The 7923-nt window shown below is 49.6% G+C and overlaps 1 long non-coding RNA gene across 1 annotated transcript; it reads right to left on the reverse strand.

Annotated features, from left to right (window-relative positions):
* Positions 1-6: 6 nt before the first annotated feature.
* On the reverse strand, positions 7-7360 carry LOC135538768 (uncharacterized). The gene is made up of 14 exons (XR_010455481.1): positions 7013-7360; positions 6760-6943; positions 6403-6614; positions 5953-6263; positions 5619-5680; positions 5097-5468; positions 3269-3417; positions 2540-2998; positions 1674-2149; positions 1347-1501; positions 974-1038; positions 727-854; positions 135-476; positions 7-70 (listed from the first exon to the last, which is right to left on the reverse strand). It is a non-coding gene; the product is annotated as an uncharacterized LOC135538768 (long non-coding RNA).
* Positions 7361-7923: the final 563 nt, after the last annotated feature.

Raw genomic sequence — 7923 nt, forward strand, 5'->3', positions numbered from 1 at the left:
ACTACAGACACCTATAACCCCCCCTCCTCTACTACAGACACCTATAACCCTCCTCCTCTACTACAGACACCTATAACCCCCCTCCTCCTCTACTACAGACACCTATAACCCTCCTCCTCCTCTACTACAGACACCTATAACCCCCCTCCTCTACTACAGACACCTATAACCCTCCTCCTCTACTACAGACACCTATAACCCCCCTCCTCCTCTACTACAGACACCTATAACCCTCCTCCTCCTCTACTACAGACACCTATAACCCTCCTCCTCCTCTACTACAGACACCTATAACCCTCCTCCTCCTCTACTACAGACACCTATAACCCTCCTCCTCCTCTACTACAGACACCTATAACCCCCCTCCTCTACTACAGACACCTATAACCCTCCTCCTCTACTACAGACACCTATAACCCCCCCTCCTCCTCTACTACAGACACCTATAACCCCTCCTCCTCCTCTACTACAGACACCTATAACCCCCCTCCTCTACTACAGACACCTATAACCCCCCTCCTCCTCTACTACAGACACCTATAACCCTCCTCCTCCTCTACTACAGACACCTATAACCCTCCTCCTCCTCTACTACAGACACCTATAACCCTCCTCCTCCTCTACTACAGACACCTATAACCCAGACACCTATCCTCCTCCTCTACTACCACCTCCTCCTCCTCTACTACAGACACCTATAACCCCCTCCTCCTCTACTACAGACACCTATAACCCTCCTCCTCCTCTACTACAGACACCTATAACCCCCCTCCTCCTCTACTACAGACACCTATAACCCTCCTCCTCCTCTACTACAGACACCTATAACCCTCCTCCTCCTCTACTACAGACACCTATAACCCTCCTCCTCTACTACAGACACCTATAACCCTCCTCCTCCTCTACTACAGACACCTATAACCCTCCTCCTCTACTACAGACACCTATAACCCTCCTCCTCTACTACAGACACCTATAACCCCTCCTCCTCCTCTACTACAGACACCTATAACCCCCCTCCTCCTCTACTACAGACACCTATAACCCCCCTCCTCTACTACAGACACCTATAACCCTCCTCCTCTACTACAGACACCTATAACCCCTCCTCCTCCTCTACTACAGACACCTATAACCCCCCTCCTCTACTACAGACACCTATAACCCCCCTCCTCCTCCTCTACTACAGACACCTATAACCCCCCTCCTCTACTACAGACACCTATAACCCCCTCCTCCTCTACTACAGACACCTATAACCCTCCTCCTCCTCTACTACAGACACCTATAACCCTCCTACTCCTCTACTACAGACACCTATAACCCTCCTCCTCTACTACAGACACCTATAACCCCCCTCCTCCTCTACTACAGACACCTATAACCCTCCTCCTCCTCTACTACAGACACCTATAACCCTCCTCCTCTACTACAGACACCTATAACCCTCCTCCTCCTCTACTACAGACACCTATAACCCCTCCTCCTCTACTACAGACACCTATAACCCCCCTCCTCTACTACAGACACCTATAACCCCCCTCCTCTACTACAGACACCTATAACCCCCCTCCTCTACTACAGACACCTATAACCCCCCTCCTCTACTACAGACACCTATAACCCCCTCCTCTACTACAGACACCTATAACCCCCTCCTCTACTACAGACACCTATAACCCCCCTCCTCCTCTACTACAGACACCTATAACCCTCCTCCTCCTCTACTACAGACACCTATAACCCTCCTCCTCCTCTACTACAGACACCTATAACCCCCCTCCTCTACTACAGACACCTATAACCCCTCCTCCTCCTCTACTACAGACACCTATAACCCCTCCTCCTCCTCTACTACAGACACCTATAACCCCCCCCTCCTCCTCTACTACAGACACCTATAACCCCCCCTCCTCCTCTACTACAGACACCTATAACCCTCCTCCTCCTCTACTACAGACACCTATAACCCTCCTACTCCTCTACTACAGACACCTATAACCCTCCTCCTCTACTACAGACACCTATAACCCCCCTCCTCCTCTACTACAGACACCTATAACCCTCCTCCTCCTCTACTACAGACACCTATAACCCTCCTCCTCTACTACAGACACCTATAACCCTCCTCCTCCTCTACTACAGACACCTATAACCCCCCTCCTCTACTACAGACACCTATAACCCCCTCCTCTACTACAGACACCTATAACCCTCCTCCTCCTCTACTACAGACACCTATAACCCTCCTCCTCTACTACAGACACCTATAACCCTCCTCCTCCTCTACTACAGACACCTATAACCCTCCTCCTCTACTACAGACACCTATAACCCCCTCCTCCTCTACTACAGACACCTATAACCCCTCCTCCTCCTCTACTACAGACACCTATAACCCCTCCTCCTCTACTACAGACACCTATAACCCCTCCTCCTCTACTACAGACACCTATAACCCCCTCCTCTACTACAGACACCTATAACCCCCTCCTCCTCTACTACAGACACCTATAACCCCCTCCTCTACTACAGACACCTATAACCCCCCTCCTCCTCTACTACAGACACCTGTAACCCTCCTCCTCCTCTACTACAGACACCTATAACCCCTCCTCCTCCTCTACTACAGACACCTATAACCCTCCTCCTCTACTACAGACACCTGTAACCCTCCTCCTCCTCTACTACAGACACCTATAACCCCCCTCCTCTACTACAGACACCTATAACCCTCCTCCTCTACTACAGACACCTATAACCCCCCTCCTCTACTACAGACACCTATAACCCCCCTCCTCTACTACAGACACCTATAACCCTCCTCCTCCTCTACTACAGACACCTGTAACCCTCCTCCTCCTCTACTACAGACACCTATAACCCTCCTCCTCTACTACAGACACCTATAACCCTCCTCCTCTACTACAGACACCTATAACCCCTCCTCCTCCTCTACTACAGACACCTATAACCCCTCCTCCTCTACTACAGACACCTATAACCCTCCTCCTCTACTACAGACACCTATAACCCTCCTCCTCTACTACAGACACCTATAACCCCCCTCCTCTACTACAGACACCTGTAACCCCCCTCCTCCTCTACTACAGACACCTATAACCCCCCTCCTCTACTACAGACACCTATAACCCTCCTCCTCCTCCTCTACTACAGACACCTATAACCCCCCTCCTCTACTACAGACACCTATAACCCTCCTCCTCTACTACAGACACCTATAACCCCCCTCCTCTACTACAGACACCTATAACCCTCCTCCTCTACTACAGACACCTATAACCCTCCTCCTCCTCTACTACAGACACCTATAACCCCCCTCCTCTACTACAGACACCTATAACCCCTCCTCCTCCTCTACTACAGACACCTATAACCCTCCTCTACTACAGACACCTATAACCCTCCTCCTCCTCCTCTACTACAGACACCTATAACCCCCCTCCTCTACTACAGACACCTATAACCCCTCCTCCTCTACTACAGACACCTATAACCCTCCTCCTCTACTACAGACACCTATAACCCTCCTCCTCTACTACAGACACCTATAACCCCCCTCCTCCTCTACTACAGACACCTATAACCCTCCTCCTCCTCTACTACAGACACCTATAACCCTCCTCCTCTACTACAGACACCTATAACCCTCCTCCTCCTCTACTACAGACACCTATAACCCCCCTCCTCTACTACAGACACCTATAACCCCCCTCCTCTACTACAGACACCTATAACCCTCCTCCTCCTCTACTACAGACACCTATAACCCTCCTCCTCCTCTACTACAGACACCTATAACCCTCCTCCTCCTCTACTACAGACACCTATAACCCTCCTCCTCTACTACAGACACCTATAACCCTCCTCCTCCTCTACTACAGACACCTATAACCCCTCCTCCTCCTCTACTACAGACACCTATAACCCTCCTCCTCCTCTACTACAGACACCTATAACCCTCCTCCTCCTCTACTACAGACACCTATAACCCTCCTCCTCTACTACAGACACCTATAACCCCCTCCTCCTCTACTACAGACACCTATAACCCTCCTCCTCCTCTACTACAGACACCTATAACCCTCCTCCTCCTCTACTACAGACACCTATAACCCCCTCCTCCTCTACTACAGACACCTATAACCCTCCTCCTCCTACTACAGACACCTATAACCCTCCTCCTCCTCTACTACAGACACCTATAACCCCCTCCTCTACTACAGACACCTATAACCCTCCTCCTCCTCTACTACAGACACCTATAACCCTCCTCCTCCTCTACTACAGACACCTATAACCCTCCTCCTCCTCTACTACAGACACCTATAACCCTCCTCCTCCTCTACTACAGACACCTATAACCCTCCTCCTCCTACTACAGACACCTATAACCCTCCTCCTCTACTACAGACACCTATACCCTCCTCCTCTACTACAGACACCTATAACCCTCCTCCTCTACTACAGACACCTATAACCCTCCTCCTCCTCTACTACAGACACCTATAACCCTCCTCCTCTACTACAGACACCTATAACCCCCTCCTCCTCTACTACAGACACCTATAACCCTCCTCCTCCTCTACTACAGACACCTATAACCCCTCCTCCTCTACTACAGACACCTATAACCCTCCTCCTCCTCTACTACAGACACCTATAACCCTCCTCCTCTACTACAGACACCTATAACCCTCCTCCTCTACTACAGACACCTATAACCCTCCTCCTCCTCTACTACAGACACCTATAACCCCCCTCTACTACAGACACCTATAACCCTCCTCCTCTACTACAGACACCTATAACCCCACCTCCTCCTCCTCTACTACAGACACCTATAACCCTCCTCCTCTACTACAGACACCTATAACCCTCCTCCTCTACTACAGACACCTATAACCCTCCTCCTCTACTACAGACACCTATAACCCTCCTCCTCTACTACAGACACCTATAACCCTCCTCCTCTACTACAGACACCTATAACCCTCCTCCTCTACTACAGACACCTATAACCCTCCTCCTCCTCTACTACAGACACCTATAACCCCCTCCTCTACTACAGACACCTATAACCCTCCTCCTCTACTACAGACACCTATAACCCTCCTCCTCCTCTACTACAGACACCTATAACCCCCCTCCTCCTCTACTACAGACACCTATAACCCTCCTCCTCCTCTACTACAGACACCTATAACCCTCCTCCTCTACTACAGACACCTATAACCCTCCTCCTCCTCTACTACAGACACCTATAACCCCCCTCCTCCTCTACTACAGACACCTATAACCCTCCTCCTCTACTACAGACACCTATAACCCTCCTCCTCCTCTACTACAGACACCTATAACCCTCCTCCTCCTCTACTACAGACACCTATAACCCTCCTCCTCTACTACAGACACCTATAACCCCCCTCCTCCTCTACTACAGACACCTACAACCCTCCTCCTCTACTACAGACACCTATAACCCTCCTCCTCTACTACAGACACCTATAACCCTCCTCCTCCTCTACTACAGACACCTATAACCCCTCCTCCTCTACTACAGACACCTATAACCCCTCCTCCTCTACTACAGACACCTATAACCCCCCTCCTCCTCTACTACAGACACCTATAACCCCTCCTCCTCTACTACAGACACCTATAACCCCTCCTCCTCCTCTACTACAGACACCTATAACCCTCCTCCTCTACTACAGACACCTATAACCCTCCTCCTCTACTACAGACACCTATAACCCTCCTCCTCTACTACAGACACCTATAACCCTCCTCCTCTACTACAGACACCTATAACCCTCCTCCTCCTCTACTACAGACACCTATAACCCTCCTCCTCCTCTACTACAGACACCTATAACCCTCCTCCTCCTACTACAGACACCTATAACCCTCCTCCTCTACTACAGACACCTATAACCCTCCTCCTCCTCTACTACAGACACCTATAACCCTCCTCCTCTACTACAGACACCTATAACCCTCCTCCTCCTCTACTACAGACACCTATAACCCTCCTCCTCCTCTACTACAGACACCTATAACCCTCCTCCTCTACTACAGACACCTATAACCCTCCTCCTCCTCTACTACAGACACCTATAACCCTCCTCCTCCTCTACTACAGACACCTATAACCCTCCTCCTCTACTACAGACACCTATAACCCCCCTCCTCCTCTACTACAGACACCTATAACCCCCCTCCTCCTCTACTACAGACACCTATAACCCCCCTCCTCTACTACAGACACCTATAACCCTCCTCCTCCTCTACTACAGACACCTATAACCCTCCTCCTCCTCTACTACAGACACCTATAACCCTCCTCCAGACACCTCCCTCCTCCTCTACTACAGACACCTATAACCCCCCTCCTCCTCTACTACAGACACCTATAACCCTCCTCCTCTACTACAGACACCTATAACCCCTCCTCCTCCTCTACTACAGACACCTATAACCCCTCCTCCTCTACTACAGACACCTATAACCCCCCTCCTCTACTACAGACACCTATAACCCTCCTCCTCTACTACAGACACCTATAACCCCTCCTCCTCTACTACAGACACCTATAACCCTCCTCCTCTACTACAGACACCTATAACCCTCCTCCTCTACTACAGACACCTATAACCCTCCTCCTCTACTACAGACACCTATAACCCTCCTCCTCTACTACAGACACCTATAACCCTCCTCCTCTACTACAGACACCTATAACCCTCCTCCTCTACTACAGACACCTATAACCCTCCTCCTCCTCTACTACAGACACCTATAACCCTCCTCCTCTACTACAGACACCTATAACCCTCCTCCTCCTCTACTACAGACACCTATAACCCTCCTCCTCCTCTACTACAGACACCTATAACCCCTCCTCCTCTACTACAGACACCTATAACCCCCCTCCTCTACTACAGACACCTATAACCCTCCTCCTACAGACACCTACTACTACAGACACCTATAACCCCCCTCCTCTACTACAGACACCTATAACCCTCCTCCTCTACTACAGACACCTATAACCCTCCTCCTCCTCTACTACAGACACCTATAACCCCCCTCCTCTACTACAGACACCTATAACCCCTCCTCCTCCTCTACTACAGACACCTATAACCCCCCTCCTCTACAGACCCCTTCTCGTCCTCTTCGTCCAGACTGGTACCAGTTGACAGACTGTTATCCCGTACCAGGTGAGGACCAGTCTCCGTCAGGGAATAGACTGAGATGTGATCATGGCAGAGCGACCCCTGCTGGCTGTTGCTTTCTACTCTTTACGTTTGTTTTGTTTGGGAGGGGTTGCTGACCTCTGACCCATTGACCTTGCTACTGTTCCAGAGATATTTTTGATTAAAGCATAATGTTGTTCTGAGTACTGTTTCTGCTCAATAAACATTTTAGTTTTCACATTCTGGTCCTGTCTGGTGGTTCCATACACTTAACTTAGCTTTTCTTAAGGTAGTCCATCCTATCACAGACCTTTATACTCTGATCTGAAGGTAGTCCATCCTATCACAGACCTTTATACTCTGATCTTAAGGTAGTCCATCCTATCACAGACCTTTATACTCTGATCTTAAGGTAGTCCATCCTATCACAGACCTTTATACTCTGATCTTAAGGTAGTCCATCCTATCACAGACCTTTATACTCTGATCTTAAGGTAGTCCATCCTATCACAGACCTTTATACTCTGATCTTAAGGTAGTCCATCCTATCACAGACCTTTATACTCTGATCTGAAGGTAGTCCATCCTATCGCAGACCTTTATACTTTGATCTTAAGGTAGTCCATCCTATCACAGACCTTTATACTCTGATCTGAAGGTAGTCCATCCTATCGCAGACCTTTATACTTTGATCTTAAGG

This window comes from Oncorhynchus masou, unplaced genomic scaffold (assembly GCF_036934945.1).
Source record: "Oncorhynchus masou masou isolate Uvic2021 unplaced genomic scaffold, UVic_Omas_1.1 unplaced_scaffold_181, whole genome shotgun sequence".
Taxonomy (NCBI): Eukaryota; Metazoa; Chordata; class Actinopteri; order Salmoniformes; family Salmonidae; genus Oncorhynchus; species Oncorhynchus masou.